Source organism: Martes martes (assembly GCF_963455335.1).
Source record: "Martes martes genome assembly, chromosome: X".
In the NCBI taxonomy this organism is placed as follows: Eukaryota; Metazoa; Chordata; class Mammalia; order Carnivora; family Mustelidae; genus Martes; species Martes martes.
Window position 1 is genome coordinate 95,286,565 of NC_137897.1, and position 24,120 is coordinate 95,310,684.

The 24,120-nt window shown below is 41.3% G+C and overlaps 1 protein-coding gene across 1 annotated transcript in view; it reads left to right on the top strand.

Moving 5' to 3' along the window:
- GRIA3 (glutamate ionotropic receptor AMPA type subunit 3) overlaps positions 1 to 24,120 on the top strand; it is a gene marked incomplete at its 3' end in the record, with an annotated part of 287,070 nt that overhangs the window by 47,914 nt on the left and 215,036 nt on the right. The gene's annotated exons all lie outside the window — the stretch shown is intronic.

Sequence of the window (24,120 nt, forward strand, 5' to 3'; positions counted from 1 at the left end):
ACGGTAATGTCCATAAGTATTCACTAGTTGATCACAGAGGTCTCCAGTCCTTAATGCTCTACTGAAGATGAGGAAGAGGACCATGGGTTTAGTCAGATGAGTCATTATAGAGTCACAGAAACATCATGCATTTTGTACTTAAATGGACCTGACAGTTGAGACAACACATGTAGGGGCCTAGCACGATGTCTGGCAAAAAGTGAGTACTTGGGGCACCTGGGTGGCTCAGTGGGTTGAAGCCTCTGCCTTCGGCTCAGTCATGGTCTCAGGGTCCTGGGATCGAGCCCCACATCGGGCTCTCTGCTCAACGGGGAGCCTGCTTCCTCCTCTCTCTCTCTGACTGCCTCTCTGACTACTTGTGATCTGTCTGTCAAATAAATAAAAATCTTTTAAAAAAGTGAGTACTTATCAAATAGTACCCATTATCACTATTATTTTAAGAAGAAAATGTGTGCTATAAGGATTCTGCCCAGGGGGTCTGGATTACTAACTGGGTGCTAAGAGGGAAGTAGGAATGCTAAAATAAAGGAGACTTTGTCAATGCATGAAATTGGGGACAGGGACAGAGTGTTAAGAGGAAAGCTAAAGACATCCCAGTTCTTGGGGCACCTGGGTGGCTCAGTCAGTTGAGTGTCTCTCTCTTTATTTTTTAATATTTTATTTATTTATTTATTTATTTATTGAGAAAGAGAGAAAGAAAGAGAGCATGTGAGTAGAGGGAGAAGCAGAGGGGGAGAGAGAGAGAGAGAGAGAAGCCCAAGCAGACTGCCCACTGAGTGCTGAGCCCTTATTTGGGGCTCGATCCCATGACCTGAGCCGAAATCAAGAGTCCAATGCTTAACTGACTGAGCTACCCAGGACCCGGGCTCAAGCTGTCTCAAGACCAGATGCAAGGTCTCTTGCCACTGTGGAATAGTCCCAGACGGTTTTCAGTGCCCCACTGGACTTTTGGTGCCACTCCCAAGTTGGAGAGGTCAGTGCCCTGCCCTTGGGACACTGGCATTAGCTAATACAAAAACTAATTCGTTCAGAGGTGTTAATGATCACCAGTACCTCATTTATCCCCGCTGATCCAAATGTAATACTTTTATTTTCATGAACCCACCATGCCCACCTAAAACAACTTGGTAGAAATTTCTGGCACCAAGTAGGCTGGTAGGGGAGCAATTCAGAGACATATAGGAGCATTTTGGTAATCCTCAAACCACACTATGTAGACAACTGTGCTTCAGATCATTCTGGAAATACAACCGGGTACAAATTATAAAAATAACAAAAATATGGGAAAATTGCCTACTCAACCTATATGTAGGGCCTCCCAGCTGTCACCTTATCTAATTCTGTAGACATTTCAAACACCTACTCTGAACCTGGCACTGTGCTAGCTGCTGTGGATACAAAGCCGGCTGTGACACATCTTGGAGCTCTTAGTTCTGTGGTCCAGCTGGGGTCTCTAATGTAACTTCAAGCTGTGCATTTGATTGACAGAAGAAATAAAACAGCAGAAAAAGCGTGGCAGCTGTTTGCTTATAAACACTTAGCATCAGAGAGTTCCCTCCCTAGTTTAAATACTTCTTTGTATTTAAAGAAGATGAAGATCTCCCTGTGAAAGCACCTAATCTTAGAGGTAAAAGCTAAACAAAGAGCAAGTGATCAGAGAAGTCAAGTCTGCAGTGGGCAAATTGCTAGTCTTTTCCCAAACAAATCAACACTCTCCCCGCTACAAGGCCTTTGAAGAAGAATCCACTAATTAAACCTGTTTTTACCATGACAATTCAAAGCATTAGCATACTGGAGATCCCTGGAAATAAGAGGCAGCAAACCCTGGGTAGTTTAACTAGAATATTTTCCCCCACTGATAAGAATCCAAATCCTGCCTTTGGTGGAATGGTTAACTATTCAAGCCAGAAAGAACCTTAGAGATCACTGAATCTTCATTTTTTAGGTAAGGAGACTGAGGCCCAAAGAGGTCAATACCTTTTTGACCACACATCCAGAAAATAACAAGACTAGGACTAGAATTCAGAACTTTTGAATGCTATTTATTCATTCATCTAGTCAGTCAACTAAATTTTTTGAGCACCTACTACGTGCCAGGCATTGTGCTAAGTTCAGGCTGGGGGTGGGCTATACAAGTAGTCTCTATCTCTGTCCTTATAAAGCTGAGGAAGACAGACATTGAAAAAGTGACTCATTGTCTATAAATATGATCCATGCTGTGAGGAATAAGTACCGGATGCTAGGAGAGCCATCTAGCCTTATGGAGGGAGTAAGAGAACTCTTCCTGAGGAGGTCATGGTTTAGGCTAAGAAACAGGATGAGAGCGAGTCCACTAGCAGGGTAAAATTGTCCTCATGGCTGGGGGAAGAGATATGAGGAGAGAGAACATTCTAGATAGCATATGGGAAAGCACAGTCAGCTCAAAGCTATCCCAGCTCCTCTCTCAGAGTCCAGACATCCTGCACTTTTTATAAAGCAGCAGGATCTCCAGTGTATTTTATTTCCTCATGGGTGCAGTGGAGAGAAATGCATTGTAGCCATCTGGACCTATTAAAATAATTATTAAATCACTTCTCTGATTAAACAGTTATTTTTACTTACCAGCACCATACACCTAGGTAGATAATCACTTTTTCCAGCTTCTGAAAAGGTCACATCCTCATCCTTTGGCAAGGCACCTGAAAATAAAATAAACCTATATTCAAAGAGTAGATTTTAAGTGACACTCACTGAAATCAAGTCCACAGCTTGAAGTAGAAATAAGGAATGGTGGCATTTTCACATATGTATGTGTAAAAGGATATACATAGCAACATGTCAGCAGGCAGAGACCAGGCCTTAACCCCTTCCAGCTCTCACTAGAAGTGCCTTGTCCACAAAGGCAAGCAACAAAACTATGTAGCAGGTGCTAAACCCCCAAGGGGTTTGGAGTTCTGCACTGCAGATGTGGAAGGACAATTCTGACGCTCTCAGAGTTCCCCCTTTCTGCCCATTCACTTTGAATGGGCTTATAATTCTGCCCTCCCCCAACCAATTGCATCTCAGGTGAAAATTAACTGTTATTATTAAACTATGATCAGTCATATGCAGCATGATAATAATAATAACTACCATTTGGGGCACTCCGTGGTGTAGACGCATTAAATCATTTGATCCTCACTGCAGCCCTTTGACCTGCGCTCCATTCTCGCCATTTTGCAGCTGAGAGCTGAGCCTCTAAGAAGCTGAACAATTTGGCCAAGGTCACACAGATAATCAGTCTCCTCCCCCTCAAGAATATGAGCTGCATGAGGGCGGGGATTTATGTCTGTTTTGCTCACTGCCATATCCCCAACACCAAGAACTGTGATTGACACCAAATGAGTGTTCAGTAAATATTTGGTGGGACTGGAATCTTCTAGATTGTACTCACCCATTGAACACACTGCCTCCAAGGTTGCTATCTCTTTACACCTCATATATTTCAATCCTTATAATCTCTTATCTGGAAACCACGCTGTGCTCTCAAGCTCATCTTTGTTGCCATTCCTAGGCAACAAACTCTTTCTAACTCTTTCTGACATAACACCGAAGCTTTGTTGCCATTCCTAGGCAACGAACTCTTTCTAACTCTTTCTGACATAACACCAAAGCCCACACCTTAGTGAAGAGCCTTTCAGATGTCACAGGCCCTGCTTAGGTACCATGAGGGTATTTCAGATAGTTCCAGGCTCACATTCTAGCTCTGATATTTGCTACTGTTTGGTGTTACTCGTTTGGGCCTCAATTTCTTTATCTGTGAAATGGGGACACCCTTGGAAAATCATTTGCCTTCTCAGAGCCTCAGTTTCTTGTTTATCTCCCAGGTTCCTTCTAGCTCTCCAGCCTTCTTGACTAATACTCTGGCACTAGATCTCCAGCAGCCCACCCTTAACGGTTTACCTCCTTTGCTGAAGTCCTGCAAATAGGTCTGGTGCCTTGAGAATTTGCCAGAATTATACTTACTAAGGAATGTGCCTGCATCTACCAAATATGCAGAATTCAATCAGTGATTTCTTACCTGTTCTGAAGAGCCATTCCTACTATTTCTGCCTTTATCCCTACCTAAGTCCTTTTATGCTTAAGATCTAGAAATGAAAGAACAAGTAGGATGTCTTCTGCCAGAGAATCTGATGATCAGGGGTTGAAGCCATGAATAGTAAGTATTTGAAGAACAGTATTAGCTATATAAAGCTGGTAGCTAGTTGATAGGCTCTAGAAGCACCCCTATGAATAATTCCCACATACTTACCTTTTTTCTTGTTTTCCTTTCCTGAAAGGAAAGGCTACACTAAAATTAGGAAAATAACAGCCCTGTTTTACAGCCAGAACCATTCCACTCATTTTCTTCCTGCTTCTTTCCATTTGCATGAGTAACATGACGAGACCCTAGAAAAAGAATTCTGTCCTTGTAGGTGAAAATGATGCTTTTGTCCCAGGCTCTCCTTCCACCTGGATGCCAGGGGTCTGTCCAGTGATGAAAGTCTAACTAGTCCCCTTGCCAACTGGCCTGTGACTTCGGCCTCAGCAGGGCAGGGAATTTCCAGCCACTTCGCTTATCATGTCTTGAGTCTATCGCTTACACAAAAAGCAATAGTCATCTCCATGACAAACACCTCCCTGGTCCTCATGCCACTCCCCAAGGCTTCTATCCTCAAAGGAGTTGTACTTTTTCTCTTGGAATCCAATTCACAAATGTTTCTGACTCTGGACTACTGATAGTATATTATAACTGGAGTGGCAAAGTGATATGTAGAGGCAATAATTATCTGCAGGATGGGCCAGTTCAGGGTGAGCTTCTTAGAGGAAATTGCATTCTAAGCAGGAAAGCAGTGCCAGCCCAGCTCCCTGAAATTGATTGGGTGACAATCCAATTACAACAAGTATCCAATCCTTTCATGCATCATGGCAACATACTGGGATTTAGGAGACCACTCAGTTCAAGGGAGTGTAATATCCTCAGTGCCTGGCCCACTCTTAATGGGGGCTTAGAACAAAAATAAAGCAATGGCAGCTAAGGAAATCATAACTCTGCATTCAAGGGTAATGTCTTCATTGGTAAACGTGTAATGTCTTAGCAAAAATACACCAGGAAATAAGGCAAGAGGGTGCAAATGGCAAAAATCTCTTCCAGAGATACATAACTGGATTATAAGCTCAAATAGCAAATATGCATTGGGGTCCAAGATAATTGGTCCTTTATCTTCAACTTATAAAAACAAAGGTTTATTTGCCCTTTAAATGGACCAATAAAATTAAATTGGCATCCTGTGGTGTGTGTTGAATACATAATCAGAAATCTGAAGGAATCAAAAAAAGAGAGAAAAAGCAAAAGTAGAAAAATCTAAAAAACTGAACAGTCTAGAAAAACAATGTAGGAAAATAATACAGTTCCAGATAGACCTCCTCACTGTGTGACAGATTCCAGAGCAATCACTTCTGCTCCTGGAAGCTGTGGGGTCACCAACTGGCTCCACAACTCTCAGAAGCAGAGGCTGTTTGGTTCTGGGGTAGCCCCAGAGGAAGGGAAGAAGGAATGGAGCAGGGCAGGGCCAGAAAGTATGGAAATCTTCACCAAAGAGGAATTCACAAAACTTAGAAAGCAAAAACAGTACCTAGGAAAAGGAATGTTTTGTGGCACTTGAAATGTCTTTTAAAGTTTGTTCTCTATAATCCTTCCAAAGCTGCTCACACTGAGATCTGCAGAGAAAAAGCACAACACAAACTTTCTAATACATAAGAATACAGCAATCTAACCTCCAGAAAAAAAGACAGTCAGTGCTTGTTAACTGATGAACATGAAGCATAGTAAATAAAACAAACCTCATCCTCCAACTGATTTCTAATTTTGATGGCCAGTCATATAAATATTTGTTTAGTGAGTGACAGCACATTGATAATACTTTTCTGTATTAGCTAGATAGATGAAAAAAGAAGGGAAATTTTGTTATCATTCAATTATTTTTTGTATCAAATATATTCACATGCTCTTCTCAGAGAAATTATTAATTATACACAAAAGAATTTTGACTTAGAAATCTCAGGACACTTTATAGAACACTTTATAGAAATTCATTGTGTAGGATGATTCAGGTGGTCAGATAAATAAAGATAGAGATGCAGAATAAGTCCCAAAGAATACTTCTTTTAAAATATTTTACATTTGGAGGTTCTTAGCGAAGGTGTAACTATCTAGAGGTCATATCTCTGCCTCCAACCAGGAGTACATCAAAGCGTGTTTGAATAAATTAAGTGCATCTGCTTTCCAGAGGGAAAGATTCTTCAATTTTTCTAAGGGCCCCCTCTTAGTTTTTTCAAGCCTCTTATAGACCAAGAGACCCTTTCACGGCTAAGGGAATGCATGTTTTATTTCCTCTGTGTCTCTCCCAGGAACGTGTCAAAGGACTCTGCCCTCAGTGTGCCTTCAGATGCCATTGCTGCCTGGCCAACACTTATGTTCAATATTCTCAGAGCTGAGACTCTTTCTCAGGGCCAGATGAAAACCAACCATGGGAAGGAACATTGGCCAAAGTGGGAGCCTCCGAGGCAAAGTGTTGTAAGACACAGTCATAGAGTCACTGTGTCTATAACATTGGTCTGGGGAGCCTAGGTCCCATAAAGATTGATCTCCAACCAACTTCACCAGAGATTCCCTTTAAAAGGCAAAAGACACTGGGGCACCTGGCTGGCTCAGTTGGTAGAGTGTGTGACTCTTAATGTTGGGCTTGTAAGTTTAAGCCCCACATTGGGTATAGAGATTACTTAAAGATAAAATCTTAAAATAAATTAGAGGCAACTAGGCTCCTATTGTGCACAGAAACAAAAATCACAAGCAATGAAATAAAATTAAATACTCATAATTGACTAATTGCTGGTACAGTTGGCTGCTTTTCCCCCCAGAGAAGGCATCTTCTATATGATTTCTGGAGCACTTAACTAAGTGCAGCTGTAATTATTATTATTCCTATAATAACAGGGTTTCTACAGATCTTCATATTTTTACATGTTTTATACTTATTATGGCTAATCCACAAAACATCTCTTTAGGATATATAAATACTGCCTTTGCCAGTATGCTAGAGAGGAGTGAGAACTCAGAAGAAAGTAAAGTGAAGTAAAGTAAGAGTAAGAGCTCAGAAGTAAAGTGAAGGTCACAGATTGAGTCAGCAGTGACATAGGGACAGAACTGGAGAATTCTGCTTCTCAGTACCAGTTTATGCCACGGGTTCATTAAATGCTTACAGTATGAACCAGATTACACCGAACCAGACAGAAAACTAAGGGAACATGTGTTTTGTGTTTCCTGGCTCTCCAAAAGCTTCTTAGCCATGTCTGGAAGTTCCCACACATGAGACAAGCAGGCCACCGCTTGGTTGAGGCATGCTATGGTCAAGTGCCCAAATGTGGGCTTCAGTCCAAGTGCTGCAGACACTCAGAGAAAGGATAGGTCTCTTGGGGGATGAAATGGGCACCGAAAGCTCCATGGAGGAGGGAGCTTCAGCCCAGTTTTGAAAGGTGGGCAAGAATTATAGTGGTCAAGATTTGGGAAATGTCATTCCAGGATGGAGACACAACATGAAAAATGCTGAGCAGCAGGAATGAGTAAGAAGTGTGTTAAGCATGGGAAGACCAACTAGGTTGGAGCAGAAAGTTGCTGCTGGAGAATTATGTGAGACAATTTTAGATCAATCATAAGCTCTAATGATGTTGGCCCATGGGGTAGAAAACAAAGATGCACTATTAACTGAGTACTTGACATGTCCAGCTTTGTGCATCATGTTTTTCTAATGTGAATTCCAGGCTGAAGGGTTTAGTCTATATGACAGGCAATAGGGAGCTGAGGGTCCAGTCACTGGGTCCTAATACCTAAAATAAGATAGTGTGTTCAATTACTTCACATGTCCTTTGTCAACCTCTGAGGACTGAACTGGGATATTTCTATGACTAAATATGCAGCTTCTCTTAGGCAACGCCATTGTTATCTGAAAATATGAAATCTTTAATTTTTCATGGCATCACACAAAGAGAATTACAGAGGCCTAATTCCTCTTCCTCTTGGAGCAAATGGATAACTCTGACTGGTCAGATGTATTCATTGTTAACACATAGTTACAAGTTGAATACATGACTGAGCAGCAAAGCACAAGCAGGGAGCTATTCTGTCTGCAGCTAAAACTGCATGTGTTTACTTCATTCTAGCTATTTATAGCTATTTGTAGTCAGATTCTTCCCCTTGGATCAAGTTAGGCACTTTGGGAGACACAGTCTTACTTTCAAACCACTGAAGGAGCATCTGCAGGGTCCGTGGAAGAAGATTCAGCTGTTCTGTGTTGCAAGAAGTTAAAGGAGGAATCCATTTGAATGATGCTCTGCACCAGTGGTTTCTCTTCTCAGCTTCCAAACTGATTGAGTTCTGAAAGAAGCTGTGTCATCTGGCTGGCATACAGGTGGACTGGATGCCAGAGCTGTCCACTGTAGTGCATAGGCTATAGCCTGGAACTGAAGAACTGTATGTACAGTGCTGAACCCAGCCCCCTGGTGTGCTCAGATTTTTGTGGGAAGATGCATTTACAGTCCCAACATGAAAGATGAATAACACAAGTTCCCTAATCACTCCCATCTGAGCTAGACAGAACAGAGAGTCCTCCAGCTCCCATCTCCAGGTGGCAGCTCACTGCGACTCCAGCTGGATGGAAAAAGGGGGAGTCCAGATCAGCTCCAGGAGGATCTAGGGAGGAGGAATGGATTGGGAAAACAGGAGAATGAATAAGACAGGGTTTCTGCAGGAGGTGATAAACAGTGAAGACAAAAACGTAGACCAGACCAATGCTAGGCCTGGGACAGGCCATGGAGCTACATTGGTATATGGTGTTAAAAAGTTACCATTTTATTTAATGATCCACAATACACGTGCATATATTTGATAATCAAAACAAAAGTATCAGGAAACAATATTTACTCTTACTACATGGATACACATGGCATTTTTTATTGTATTTCATTTTTTTTAAAGGCTAGGTCATGACTCACATTGATTTTATAACCCATTAGTGGACTGTGTCCTGCAATTTGCAGAACACTTACTGTAAGGAAAGGGAGGAGGATTCATTTTCCTTTATTCTTTCCTTGTCATTCATACTCTGGTCTGCAACAAGTCAGCAGTGAGGGTGAAACACTGGGGCATAGTATAATAACGGGGAAGATGAGTTCCAGGTAAACGAGGAGAGAGAGCAGAGAAAAGTGGGGCTTAGGAAAGGAGAGGTGTGGCTGTCACTGGGCTAGCTCTGAATTAGTAGGAGGTGATAGGAAAGGGAACAGGAAAGTAGCACTCTTATGTCTCTATCTTCTTGAGGGGGGAGGGACAAAGGCAGAGGGAGAGAGAGAATCCTCAAGCAGATTCCCTGTTGATCATAGAGTACTATGAGCGTGGAGTACTATGCTCACCATCCCACATAGTACTTAGTATTGTCTGATAAATGTTGAATGAAAAATACCTGCTGAAATGACACACACAAGTTAGAGGCTATTTGAACAGCCTTGATCATGTCTGATCGGAACACAAGGGAGACCAGAATCTACCTTTAGCAAATAGCTGTGCTGATGTGGTGTATTGTCACCAACTTTACCCCTCCCCCTCATCTCTGCAGTCATAACATCCAGCACTGCCTTCAGGTAGCAGAAGGGTGCCAGACTGTGGTGCCCTCATATGGAGAGGCACTGTGGTAGAAGATCACGAATTCAGATCTTTCCCAACTCCCACCACCGGCTCTCAAAATGTACCTGATAAGTGTCCTATTCCCTCAGTGCCTGGTTCTCAGAGTTCACCTGGCAAACCACTCCATACTGACATGCTCATGAGTGACACCAACCACATGTTGCACTTCTGGGCTGCATTTGTCACCTGACAGGGAGTATCACCATCCTGGCTAATAGAGGTGGGTATTTCAAACTTTGTAGTAGTCAGTGGAGAAGACAATCAAAAGCAAGAAGGCTTTTTAGGGGCTTTCAAACACTACAAGGCAACTACTTACTCTGCCTACCCATTAGCTATTTCCATGAAACATTAAATGGCACAATACTCAATTTAAAAAAAAGTATGAAATTAGCTAGTACAGTGCCTAGAAGAGAGTAAGGACGAAGTTCTGGTTGACTTAAAATGAAACATATTTAGTTGGGTAGGCACAGGAGGTAACTTGAATAGGACCTACTTACACCAGCACTCCCTGTGAGGATGGAAATGTACCATGTTGCACTTTCTAATGCATGTGGCACTCAAAATGTGTACAATGTCACTAAGAAATTGAATCTTTAATTTTATTTAACATCAACTAATTTTAATTCAAATAGTCACATGTGGCCAGTGGCTACCAGATCAGATGACCCAGATCCAGACGATCACTAGATGTAGCAAACACATTTTGAATATGTACATTTTGTTGCTGCCCTTGTTAAAAAGCTGGATCTCTTTCTATATATGCCTCAAGATCTGTCGTCTCTTTCAAGAGATGTCCTTGGGCACCTGGGTGGCTCAGTCATTGAGTGTCTGCCTTCAGCTTAGGTCATGATCCCAGGGTCCTGGGATGGAGCCCCGCATTGGGCTCCCTGCTCAGCGGGAAGCCTGTTTCTCCCTCTCCCACTCCCCCTGCTTGTGTTCCCTCTCCCAATATCTCTCTGTCAAGTAAGTAAATAAAATCGTAGGAAAAAAAGACAGAAAGATGTACTTTTTTTTTTAAGCAAAGCAGTATGGGAGGACTTATGGAAGCTGGTTTCGGAGGGTCTTGTTCTCAAATTTGAACTAGAGTAGCTGTAGTTCCTGATCAAAGTATTTTTAAAATAGAGGATAGCTGGGGCACCTGAGTGGTTCAGTCAGTTAAGTGTCCGACTTTTGGTTTTGGCTCACGTCAGTCTCCACGCTCAGCAGGGAATCTGCTTGAGGATTCTCTCTCTCCCCCTGCCTGTGCCCCTCCCCCATCAAGTAAATAAATAAATCTTAAGAAAAATAGAGGGTAGCCAGACCTTGTAAATGTCCTGCAAGGGACACTGAGGTTTGCCTGAATGTAAGCTCTGTGCTTGACAAGACAAACACCTCTGAATGGACATCTTTGGCACAAAGTTCTGCACAGACCCTGAATGTCTCCCAAACCTAGAATGGGGAATTATTTTCAGAACTCCAACTAGTTGAATTTGACTTAGAAAAAAAATGCCTTTAATTTAAACCTTTTTTTCCTAAAGCCAAAACAGGTTCTTTGTTCTCCAGGCTGGTAGAACATATTTGAGGGAACTGAGGCCATACAGACTTTTCAAACAGCAATAGGTTGAAATTTTTGCATAACCACCAATCCTGGGTACTGTAAAGATGGCTTTTCAATAGTTACTTTTCACCAGGATTGCATTTGGGCAATTTTGTAAGTCTGCTTATAGTTTCTTTGAAGTCTACTAGCAGGCAGGGATGCTAAGGACCATGGACTCCAGGAGCTAATCAGATATCAATTATTCCACAATGTAAAATGGGTAGGCCATTTGCTTCCTGACCACAAAAGGCAATGAATCAGCTTTTTGACCTTAGGTAACAACAGACTGCTTGAGTTGGAGGGTGGAAAGAACAGATTCCCAGTTCTTCTGGTAGTTCATTCTTTACCAGAAAGCACTTTTCTGTCTCCTCTCAGCATCCTCTTCTTTTTTCACTTCCTCCCTATGAGACTCAGTAAAAAATGGTAAAGATACAGGATCAAGGGTGATGATACCAGAAAAAAAGAAAATCATTCCAGTTACTTTTTTTTCTCTGAAAGGTAGACCTATGAACATGTCTGAAGAACGATGGTGATGATGATCATTTGTATCACCTAAACCACAGGTATATTAAAGACACATTTGGAGCAGACCAAAGAACTCTAGCCAGAGTATTTTTTACCTAATTGTTGTCATCCTGGAAAGTGTCAGGGTGAAAAATGAAGTAGCCTTGCAAATAATTCTGTCCTTGACCCTGTCCTCTTCAGCACTTTTGTCAATAACTTGGATAATGATACCCAAAGCAGGCTGATCAAATTTGTAGACAACAAGTAACTGGGACTAATAGCTAATAAACTTGTTAACCAAACTTGTTAAAAGCCTGGGTCAAAATCATGAGGACATTTTAAAAGGGTAAAAGTTACTAATAAAGTCATTTAGCTTATATATATAGACATAGATATAGATATAGATAGACAGTTACAGATACAGATACAGATACAGATATAGATATATCAACAGTACATATGCAAGGTTGGGAGAAGCCTGGCTTGGCAGAAGTCTTTAACGAGATACCTGGGATATAAATTCAAGACCACAAAGTAGGCGTGTACCCCAATTTGATAGTAGAAAGGTAAAAAGAAAATCATTCTGTCATTCTAGGCAGCACTGATAGATATATAAGATATCTAGTTCAAAATAGGAGTCTCCTGCCTTCTGGGTGGGTTCAACCTCACTTCCAGTACAATGCTCAGTCCTGGACACCAAATTCTTAAGAGTGACATTTAATAAACTGAAACACATCAAGGGGAAGATGGCCAGAATTGAAAGTCTGGGATCTATGACATACATCTGACATGCTGGGGGTAATTAGCCTGAAGAAAAGAAGGCACAGACAAGTAGGATGTGTATCTTCAGATGGTTGAAGGCCTTCCATTACAACAGGGAATAGGCATTTTCTGTGAGCTTTAGGAAAAAAGAAGCAACCATAGGTGGTGAAAGTTACAGAGGCAGATTTGCGCTCACTGTAATAAAGACATTTCTAATCATTAGAGCTGCCCCAAAGTAGAATGAACTGCTTTGGGAAGCAGTGAGCTCACCATCATCCCCAAGTGTTCAAGAGGAGATTGAATGCCTACCTCTAAGTCAAATTACAGAGGAGATTGTGGCACTGTTAAGAAGCTGGAGGGGGTGACCTAGGCCATTACACTCAATAAAAAGAATGGGATATTAAGGAATCCAAACACAGTGGGAAGTAAGAGTATACCTTCCCAACTGACAATGGGCCTAAACATTTTATTATGTTTATATCGTTCTGTTTTGAATTATGAAGCCTTTCAAGCATACAGGAGACAAGACAACCATTAATTAACTTTTAAGAATAATTTTTGTTTAGGGACTCAGCTCATCCTCCTTCCCAGCACGGGGTGCCTAATTAAAGAAAATAGCTTTTAAATGCTATATGCTACAATATCAAATTTGAAGCTCCTACCAGTCCATAACAAATCTTAAGGCTGATTTGAAGGCATCATAAAAGTTCATCAGTTTCCTGCCCAACTTTAGAAATTGTTTCATTGACTGACTGGATCACTGGATCAGTTAGTTTTTCAATTAAGAATTGTGCTAAATCCCATGTGAAATGAGTTGCAAGTCAAGACACAACCCTGACTACTTTAGATGACTGGTAGAGATAACGCAGGTGAATGCCAGAGACTGAGGCTGGGAAGAATGATGATTCTGTTGAGTTCTTTGTTGTGGGGATAATGATTACTGAGAGTCAAGAACCAAATACTTTCTCACTGACACTCAGATAGCAGCTTTTATAATTTTTCAAAGGAGAGTCTCAACTATTATTTCCATTTATTCTCCGCATATCCTTTTGATGTGGGCAGAGCAAGTGTTAGTTCTGCTGGCTTACAAATGACAGGCCTAAAGCCTGGTGAGGTAACTGACCCAAGATCACACAGCAAGTTAGTGGCTGAACCATATAAAAACCCATCTCAGTGCAGAAGCACTAAGGAATAATTTTAAAAGTAATATTAGTGGGGTACCTGGGTGGTGCAGTTGGTTGAGTTGCCAACCCTTGGTTTGGGCTCAGGGTCATGAGATTGAACCCCACATTGGGCTCTGCACTCAGCGGGAGTCTGCTTGACACTTTCTTTCCCTCTTCCTCTACCCTTCCCCGCCATGTGCTATCTCTCTCCCTAAAATAAATAATTCTTTAAAAAAATAATATTAATAGCAGATACCATTTTATCAATTGAGCACAGTCTTATATGAGAGTCCTAAGCACTTGGAGCATATTCATTTAATAGGCACAACAATGTTATGGGCCAGAAATTATTATTCCAGTTGTTACAGGTATAGAAATGAGGTTTGGATAGTTTAAGTAACTATCTCAAGGCTGTTCAACTATTAATTTGAACACAGAAAAAAATGCCAAATCACTCCACCTCCATGGCCACAACTTAAATCCAAACTATTGTTCCCTCTCACAGAGACTACAGAAATAACATTCCAAATGTTCTCCCTGCTTTCACAGATGCCCCCTTATTTAAATCCACTGTCAATACAGCAGCCAGATAAAAATTTCTAAGATATAAATCAGCTCATGGAATACCCATGATCCTTCCAAGATTTCTTCTCATAGCCCTTAGAATGAAATCTAAATTCCTTCTCAGGGTCCTTGAAGGTCTTCTGCTGTTGGGCCCCTACCTCCTACCAGACTCATCTTGCATCCTCCTCTTTGCTGGCCATACTCCAGCCAGGCTAATCTTCTTTCAGTGCCTCAGTGCATCCAATGTTGCCCTCCCTAAGAGCCTTAGCAAGTGCTATTCTCTTGGCATCAGATGCTCTTCTACTCTCTGAGGTGTCAGCTCAAATGTCAAGTCCTCAGATAACTTTTCCCTGACCTAAATTAAAGTCACCTTGTCACATAGTCTCATAGCACCCTAATACCGTCCCTTCTTAGTACTAAGACCATGATAAGCACAGATTGGTATAATTATTTTATTAATATTTGCTGCCAATACTAAACCTTAAGTACCATGAGGACAAAGAGCCTGTCTGTTTTGCTCACTACGGTATCCTAGCCTCTAGACCATGTTTGTCACACTAGGAACTCAAAACTTTATTTGGCAAATGAGTAAATTAATTAATGAACAAACAAAAGAATTTAAAACTCCTCAGCTCCAATGCTTAACCATACAGTCTTGCTGTAGAAGGGCCTAAAATCACCCCCTTATCGCAACCCACCTCAACATCTCTCCTGCCATTTCTGATGCTGCTATGGAAGGGTGGATTGCTCTTACAGTTGCAAAATGAATTTTCCAAAATACATGTGTTCATATGTTAATGCCTGCATTTGCAAGCCGTTATATTCAAGTAGGATCAAATGTTGATAATGAATGTTTTCTTTGCCAGCATTTAGATACATGCCATGTAATTGCAAAAATAACTAGTTAGACTGTCGGAAGGCAGTGTACTCCTGAGAGCTGAACAAAATGTTCAAGGGAATTAACCCAAAGATGGTAATTAAACCATGGAATCATCAGCTGGAGAATGGGGCTGACACCTTGTTCTGCCTCTGGTACCCTATAAGCACCCACTGTGGTTACTAGAACCCAAGACCGAAGGGTGTTTGGTGGGGATGAGAAGGCTGATCTATATGAACCCAGGGAAGGTATGAGCTGGCTACTATCCCACACTTACCCCACCATCTCCATCTTCTTTCTAGTTCACCCACTCCTACATCCTCAACTTAAACACAAATAACCAATTTAAGAGCAAGACCAGGGAGGTATCTGCTTGTATGGTGAGCTTTGAAGAGCCCAAAATATCTACCCTTCCTGACTTTCTTTTTTTTTAAATATTTTATTTATTTATTTGACAGAGAAAGAGATCACAAGTAGGCAGAGAGGCAGGGAGGGGGAAAGCAGGCTCCCCACTGAGCAGGGAGCCCGATGTGGAGCTCAATCCCAGGACCCTGGGACCATGACCTGAGCTAAAGGCAGAGGCTTAACCCACTGAGCCATCCAGGTGCCCCCCTTCCTGACTTTCTACTACTAAAGTAACTCCTTTGGAATATTCTAAGTGTGTATGCATTTTTTAAGTTAAGGCCTTATTCTCTGTGGAGAGTAAGTCATAAGCCAGCCCTGTGGTTCTCATATTGGGGGCAGGAGGAAGGAGGGAACTGGTAGTGATGTTGCCCCCCAGGGGCTATTTGATGATGTTTTGGGGCATGTGGAGTTTCACAGCTGGGGAGCAATGGCAGTGCTATGGCCTCTAATATTAGAGTAGCATCCAGGGCTGCTAAACATCCTACAATATATAGGACAGTCTATCACAACAAAGAATTATCCAGCCCAAAATATCAATAGTATCTGCCAAGGTTGAGAAACCCTAAACTGACTCATTTGTGAAGATTTGTTTATTAGTCCATTAACAACTCATACACGGGGCAGATTCTTGCCAAAATGGGAGTCAGAATGGGTATATTTTGATTGGACAGTTGGAAGAGAAAGAAGGAAGAGTAATGTGATAGCAGTGCCAGTGATGGACTGGGAAAAGACTCGAAGCAGGTGACCAGTTATGACACTACTCTCATAGTCCAAGACAGAAGGAATGAGAACCTGAACTAAAGATGAACAGGAAATAGATCCTCCACATGCTGTAGAGGTGGAATGGATGGAACATCACCAGAGAGTGGCACATGGATGAGGCTGAGAAAGAGAAGCCAAAGATGACCCGAAGACTCCAGATTGGGTGACTAGAAGAATGAGCAATGCATTAGGAGAAACAAGGACAAGAGAAGCAGATCCACAGAGAAAATGAGAGGAAAGAAAACATATGTTGAATATGAGAATATGAAGGCCTATAATATGAAGTCCTCCAGCTGAGGCTGTTCTATGAGCAGTCAGAAATGTGGATCTGGAGCCCAAGAATGTGTCTGAAACTAGAGGTATCTACTGGGAAGTCATCCGCAGGGAGAGCGTGAGGTAAGACCCCTAGTTGGCACATAGTAGGAACTCCATAATTATTTGTTGAATGAAAAAAATATCTTTTGGAGTAAGAAGAAAGAGGCCCAAGGAAAGAATCTTTGGTCATATCTTCATCAAGGGAGTGGAGCAAGAGGAAAGTGAGAAGGAACAATAAAGGAAGTAGAGCCACCAGAGTTTTGTGCTCTTGAAACAGAAGTGAGTTTCAAGAGGAAAGATTTGGCTAACAAAATCAAATGCTGCTCAGCAGTCAAGTCAGATGATGTCTGTGGAAAGAGTTGGGTTTGACAGTGAGCAGGTCATCATCTTGAGAGAACAAGTTCAGTGGAATGATGGGAGCAGAAACTAGGCTGCATATGCAGAGGGCTGCAAGGTCCTCATCATCTCATCATGAGTGACGACAGAAAAGGAGTTAAGAAGATCATTTATGGAGGTGGCAGGGATCAAGGGGGAGGTGGGGTCTTTTAGCAAATTTTTAGCCTGACATGAAGAGGGCAGCATAGAGAGACTAAATGCGCAAACTTGAATAGCTAATAGTCATTATGATCTCCTGAGTACAGCAGTTGTATTTTTGAGCTTCCTGTAAAACAAAGTTGAAGTCATACAGAATTGGAGTTCAGTGTATCATGTAGCACTCAAGAGCCCCAACAGGCAGAGTTAGGTTCAATTTAAAGAAGAGGTCTACAGTGATTAGAGCTACGCAGCAAGTAAAGGGCCACTTATGAGTAATGAGCTCCCTTGTCACTAGAGGTATTTAGGGAGTGGTAACATGACCTCACGACAGCTGATTCCTGTCCTGAATCAGAAATTGGACTAAGATCGTTAGTTTCCAAACTTTTGGACTTTTCTTATCAGTAATATTTTAAGGGGGGGGAGGGTGAGTGGAGTATAGGTTGATCTAGAGTTATCAACTTTAATTTTGCTCTGTTAAGTATATTAGTTTTCTACTTACTGATGTAACAAATAACCACAAATTTTGTGGCTTAAAATAGCACAAGTTTATCTTCCAGTTCTGTAGGTCAGCAGTTTGGTAAGGAGTCTCACCAGGCTGCACTCAGTAGGGCTGCATTCCTGTCTGGCAGCTCAAAGGGAGAATCTTTTCTTGCCTTTCCCAACTTTGAGACTCTGCCCACATTCCTTAGCTCATAGTCCCCTCCAATTTCATAGCTAGCAATGGCTGGTCAAGTCTTTCTCATATAACATCACTCTGATATTGACTCTTCTGTGGCTTTTTTTGCCCCATTCTTCTACATCTAAGGACCCTCGTCATTATCTTGAGCCAACCAGATAATCTGGGATAATCTCACTATTTTAAGGTCAACTGATTAGCAAGCTTAATTCCATCTGCAACCTTAATTCCACTTCACCATCTAACCTAATTCACAGATTTGGAGGATTAAGACATGGACATCTTTTGGGAGGACATTATTCAGTCTACCACACAGACCGAATATATATATATGTATGTATGCACACACACATGCACAAACACACACCATTTCTCATTAACATCATCATCATCATTTCAGAAAAGACTACATACAGAATGGAAAACAGAAATGATATAAATAAAAGGCCTGTGCTTCCTAAAAAAGGACAGTTGTCAACCTTACTCCAACATCCCCCCCCCCCACACACACACACAAACTCGTGAAAATATTTCACCAGACTGAAAACTCACTATGGACCAAAACTACAGCTTTAGAAAGCACAACTAGGGGCGCCTGGGTGGCTCAGTCAGTTAAGCATCTGCCTTGGGTTCAGGTCATGATCCCAGGGTCCTGGGACAGAGCCCCACATCCTGCTCAGCAGGGCCCCTTCTTCTCCCTCTCCCTCTGCCCCTCCCCCTGCTTGTTATTGTTCTCTCTTTCTCTCTCTCTCTCTCTCTCTCGAATAAATACATAAGACCTAAAAAAAAAAAAAAAAGAAAGAAAGCACAACAATATGATCTCTTAAGGCCCTCACAGCTCTAAGTTTCTTTGTTCCCCTGGAATTCACAGTACTGTGGTATTACCTGGAGAAATTTCTTGTGATATATCTCTATCGGTTCCTTCAGAGCTATATTTTTTTTCTTCCTGCTTGCTTCAAACGTGATCATTAAGTCAGCAAGAGACTTCGGTTTCCTTTTTACCCCCTGATTCAAAAGGCTATGAAAAGTGTTCTGTAAATGATATGCAATATTGCTATTCTGATCTTTGGGGTAATCAAGTTGTTTGACATTTTTGTAACGATGCCTTTTGGAATATGGGTGGTATAATTAGCTGCTACATTGTACATTAACAATACCTGTCCCGACCCTATAGACTTGGGGACTATAAATAAAAGCGTGACTGCTGGCTCCAGCCTTGCTTGTCACTCACCATTGAAGGGAACACAGCCGGGAGCTATACTAGAGTCCCCAGGAATCCAGGATGTAGTCAGAAACAGCATCTTCAACAAGAATTTGATGTTTTGCTAGTAGGAAGAAATGGAGATGGGCACCGTTAGGAAACAGACAACCAAGATATTTCCTACTGGATAAACACAGAAGTCCCAAGAAGAGACAACATTTTAGCAGCACAAAGGCATTATATAGGGAAGGAAAGAGTAGAGGACAACAGTGCATTCTCAAGTCAAATTAGAATGGTTTCTTTATTAAACCATTACTCCCTAGGAATTAGAATAGGAAAGAGCACTGACGAAATGTATAGGGGAAGGGAAAGAGAAGAAAAACTATGCTTACCTGGGTAATCAGTGTAACACTGCAAGCAGTGGTTTCTGTGGGGAGGATAACCTGATGGGGTTAACAGGGCAAAGTATGCCAGAAAGAGCTGGAAAGAGGAAAGAAACAGAGAAGGAACTATTTGGTTCCCAAGTTATATGTTAGGCACTGTAAATATTTTCCATGTACCATTTCATTCATTCTTTAACTCATGACAGTAACCCAAACCAACACTTACAATTGAGACATCATATTTTATTCATCTCATTCATTATGGTGTTTCCCCCTCACTAGTATGTAAGCTCCAAGAGGACAAGATCTTTTTTTTTTTTCTCTCCTGTATCTTCCAATACCTATAACAATGCTTGGCACATAATAGATGCTCAGTAGATTTTGTTGCATGAATAAATAGCTAGAATTAATTATCTGTTTTGTGCCAGGCACTGTTACAGATGGCTTACCATAACTAAACTCATTTTAGCTTTCACAACCAATGCTGAGACAGGCACTATTATTATCCCAATTTTACAGATGAAGAAACTGGGTTGGAGGCCCAGAGATATTAAGTAACTTGTCCAATAAGGGACCACCTGAGTATTTCAAACTATACAGTCTAACTTCAGAACCTGTCCATGTAATCACTGTCCTATACTGAGGCTCAGAGAGGTTAAGTAACTTGTACAAAACCATGCAGTTTAAGACTGGCAGGGCTGTGATTGAAACCAAGGTCTGACTGTCCGGGAAACTGTTGCCCTTTCTTCTGTACTTCACTGCTTCAAAAGATTGCCAAGATAATGATTTCTTCCATTATAATTTTACCAAGGACTTGTCTTCTGACAAAAACTAGTGGGTACAGTTCATTAAGGATTCAGATAAAGATAACAGACACTACCAAAGAGAATCATGAGTCCCAAAAGATCACCAATCTGCCACCCGATCTCATTGTTGGTATTTGGGGCTAGAGGGAGGTGAGGGAAGCTGCCAGCAGCTGAGTCATGGGAAACCCCTGGTGGAACCATCTATGCTGAGAGCTAGGCAATGAGGGTAAGTCACTTTCATGCCAGGCAAATTCTGACCCATGCTGCCCTACATAGCTCCGGAGTAGGGATGGTGTAGAGATGCTGATACAGCTTTTCTAAGAAACTAGTTCATAATTCATTGTGTGACCTTGTGCAAGACACTTCCTCTCTTTGTGTCACACATAGTTTCTTTATGATGGGGAGGCACCAGTGGAACTCTGTTGAATCAGAAGTGCTTTACTTTATCCCTTTTATGTATTGGACTTTTCCACACAAAATTTCATTTGGAGAAATGACTCCACATGAAAAACTATGCTTAAAAAATCACTGAATAAAATAGTGTTTAGTTCCTTTTAGCTCAAACTTTCTCAGAGTCTGAAGACAAGAACACTGTCCTTTGAGTCAGCACAACGTTCCATTCAGCCTTACTTTCTATAGCCAGGAATGGGCCCAGAGATCTGCTGTGAGAGGCCATTCACAGGTCCCCTGTGCCCCGGCTTCTCTCAGAGGTGGTTAACCCTGTCCTCACTTGGCAGTTGTCTTGACCTTTTTTCCTTTGTTATTAAGTTTTTTATTTTAATTTCACTATGGTTAACATGCAATGTTACATTAGTTTCAGGTGTACAATACAGTGATTTAATAATTCTGTACCTTACTCAGTGCTCATCAAGTTACGTGTACTCTTTAATTCCCCCCTCCATTGGGCTTTCTACTTACATTACTTTTATATGTCTAGATATAGCAAGGTTAACTATGCACAATTGTATGTGCAGGGCAGCTGCACTTCTGTTATATAAGAAGGGAATAGAACATTTACTGATTTTCTCTCAACATTGTTTTTGCTGATGTCCACCACCACGTGTCTGCCTGTTGGACCACAGTAGCCTAGTGTTCCCTGAGGATTACTGCTGATCTTTAATACTTCTAAATACCTTTAGATGACCACAACTTGGTTCCCTCACACCTGCTTACTCATACATTTGTATAAGGTCTTCCTTTGTCTCATTCTGCTTATCATCATACATAGGCTAAAGGACTTAACTGGGCACTCCTTCCTGGAGTCTGGTTTTCACATATTCAGTATGATTCCCTTTTTTAAAGTTTTAAAACAAGCAAAAATAACATTATATTGCTTAGGGTGTGTGTGTGTGTGTGTGTGTGTGTGTGTGTGTGTATGTGTATGTCTTAAAAGACCAAGGTAATGATAAACACGAAATTCAGGGATAGTTATGAGGTAGAGCCAGGAGGATGTCCAAACCGGGGGTGGGGGTGGTAAAATAGAGGGGAAGAGGAAGGTAAAAATAAAGTTCTCAGTAATGTTATAGTTCTTGGGTTGGGTGATGGTTTTATGGGTGTTCACTACTAGTGTTCATAAATAAATAAATGTCCTAAGTATGAAAAGTTCATATCTAACCTAGTAATGATCAATTCTGTGCCCTTGAGGTTCAAAAACAATGATTATAAGAGCAATGCAAGATTTTTTTATTGGCCAGAATCTCACTTCCATAACGTACTTTTATTTTGTTTCCTTCCGATGTCAAGGGCTTTTTAAAACTCTAAGTGGATCACAGCCATAAGTTTGCCTCTCTTCAAGTTAATTTCCCCCCCTCAATTATTGTCCATAATTTAGTCAGATTGGAGTTTTCCTCATTGGAAATACATTGCATTTCCCCACAAGATTATTTTTGTTTGGGGTTCATGGATCCTTATCTTGGGCCTTGCATGCTAGTTGATATGGATCCAGGAATTACCAACTAACTCCTGAATAATGTTCATGGAAGAGCCATGATTGCTTGTTGCCAGAAAAAATACATGATCCTTAAATTTGAATTTCAGGTCAATAACAAATAATTCTTGGGGACACCTGGATACCTCAGTCAGTTAAGTGTCTGCCTTTGGCTCAGATCCTGATCCCAGGGTCCTGGGATTGAGTCCAGGGGAGCCTGCTTCTCCCTCTCCCTCTGCCCCTCCTTGCTCAGCAGGGAGCCTGCTTCTCCTTCTGCTTGACACTCTCTCTCCCTCTGACAAATAAATAAAATATTTTTTAAAAAACAAATAATTATTTAGGATATGTATGAACTTGAGGTCTACAGAGTCCTCTCTTTTGCTTATTAAATCTTTCCCTGTCTCATTTGGGCCAATAACTACTCTTTAATGTCATTATTGGATTTGCATCCCAGGGAGTATGAGTTTTAGAGTCAGACTGACTCCAGTTCAAATCCTGGCTCCTCCACTCAAGACACAGAACATTTTATCTCAGAATTCTCATCCATTAAATAGAAATATTAGCAATACACCATGAGGTTGTTGGGAATATTGGATATTTGTATAGTACTTAGCATAATGCCTGGTACATACTAAGCACTCAATGGCTATTATCATTATTATTGTCGGTTTTATATAGAACATTATGTGCACCAGCTAAGATCTGACCTGGTACTGCAAAACTCTCTATTTACAGGATTAATTTGGGAACTGACCTTCCTTAGCATCTTCCTTGGTGATAACCAAGGCAAAGTGGCATCCTGCTTCTTGCTTTTTGTTTCTGAACACTTCTTTTGGCCCCCTGTCATGAAGTGCCCCAGATTTGTTTCTCTAATTGGTTTTCTCCTTTTAATATAAGGACCTATTTTATGCCTTAATATAAGGACCTATTTTATGTCTTTGGGGGGTCACTTAGAATTCCCCAAGTTGGAGGCTATGGTCTTCCCTGATGGAGAGCCTGAATGACAGGTAATCACTTTTAATAATGCTATCCTTAAGCCAATGACTAATGAGTATGGCTAACAAAGGGGAACAGCCCTTATCAATAACAGGTTTAAATAGAATGCAGGGACCCAGTTAAGCCTCCAGATATCTAAAGTCCTAGACAGTCCCAGATACCATCTACTCCAACTACAGAGGAGGGTCCAAGCAAAATCTGCCCAGATAAACCTAGCCAACTCACAAAAACATGAGAAATAATAATAAATTATTGTTACAAATAAATACATACACACATACATACATACATACTTGCAGGGAAAGCAAGATACCATAGATATTGAGAGCTCTCTGTTTCTCACAATCAGATCAAGAAATGAATTAAATTGGTTTTCCACTTGTCTCCCTGCTATATTCAACACCTTCCTTCTTTTTAGTGCCCAATGCCTTTACTCTTTCTCATCTCAGGAAAGAGTCCAGACACTTTACATCCTCTTCTCTGATTCACCCTTCCCTCTCAAAACTTACCTGTTTGTTTATACACCCTCACTGGTGTCTAACTGGACATAGGATATGTTAATTCATCTTTATTTAGAGAGAGAGAGATAAAGGGGCAGGAGAGGCTGAGGGGGAGAGAGAGAGAGAGAGAGAGGGAATTTTAAGCAGGCTCCAAGTCCAGTGCAGAGCCTGCCATGGGACTTGATCTCACAAGCCTGAGATCATGACCTGAACCAAAATCAAGAGTCAGATGCTTAATCCACTGAGCCACCCAGGTGTCCCAGACATAATAATTCATCTTAGCATGCTAAAAACTTTAAAAGATTCTATTTAATCCCCCTCCCAAACCATAGAGATTTTTCAACACTCTAAACCTAAAGAAGTAAGCCTAACAGTGTCTTCCTAGCAGTTAAGGGAGGCCACACAGGATTCCTTAAATCACACCACATTATCAGCT